We start from the raw sequence: 964 nt of genomic DNA on the forward strand, positions 1-964 counted from the left end.
TCTATCTGTTGCGGGTCGAGGGCTCCTTCTCCTTCCCCTTCTTCAAACTCCGATTCGTATTTTTCGTATAGAAATCTCTGATCAACGATAGAACAAGATCCATTTTGCATCATATCTAACGGATTCCTTGGTTCGGACCGAAGAAGCAATGTCACTCGATCATTATCAAACTGACTGCAATCTTTTTCTGTCCGTGAGGATCCCACCAGAGCGCCTTCTACTTCTAATTCTAATAGGCCATGAACTAGATCAGAATCATTCTCAACGAATCCATAAGAAGTGATCCCATTTTTTTCATCGGGTCCGGGTGGAGACCAAAGATCTTGAGCGACCGATCCGGCAGAACAACTCAAAAGATAAAGAAGTATCGTTAATTTCTTCATGCTCGTTCCAAGTTCGAAGTACCATTTGTACAAATAAGAATCCCCTTCCTTACATGATTTCTTCTTCATATAGATAGATATAGGATCTATGGGGCAATTACTTAGAAGTACATTTTGTGCAACAGCCCTTCCTATCTGATAGAAAAGGATCCCATGATCCTGAACCGATCTTACCTCGGATCGCAAATCCCAAGTTTGTCTATGAAGAGCTGATCTAATTGTATTAGTGTCTATAATTGATTTCTTCTGTGTAATACTAATTGATAGGGCCTCATTGGTAAGTGCTACAAGATCTCGTGCATTGGAACCCATGGTTATGGACCCGAATCCGTTAGTATGGGACATTTTCTTTTCCAAGCGAAATCCCCTAGTATATGAAAGAATGAAAAAGTGCTTTCGTTGTTGTGGAATAAGAAGCCTTCGTATCTTAATGCATGTATTTAATTTATTCGGAGCTATTAGAGCGGGATCCACTTTTTGGGGAATATGAGTCGAAGCAATAACAAGAATATTTCTAGTGGAACATCTTTCACAATCTCTGGAGAGATAGTTCACTAATAGACCGAGGGATAAGTAATTCG

The sequence above is a fragment of the Tasmannia lanceolata genome, unplaced genomic scaffold, assembly GCF_043159265.1.
Source record: "Tasmannia lanceolata isolate RefF3 unplaced genomic scaffold, GAP_Taslan_0.1 ptg001282l, whole genome shotgun sequence".
NCBI lineage: Eukaryota > Viridiplantae > Streptophyta > Magnoliopsida > Canellales > Winteraceae > Tasmannia > Tasmannia lanceolata.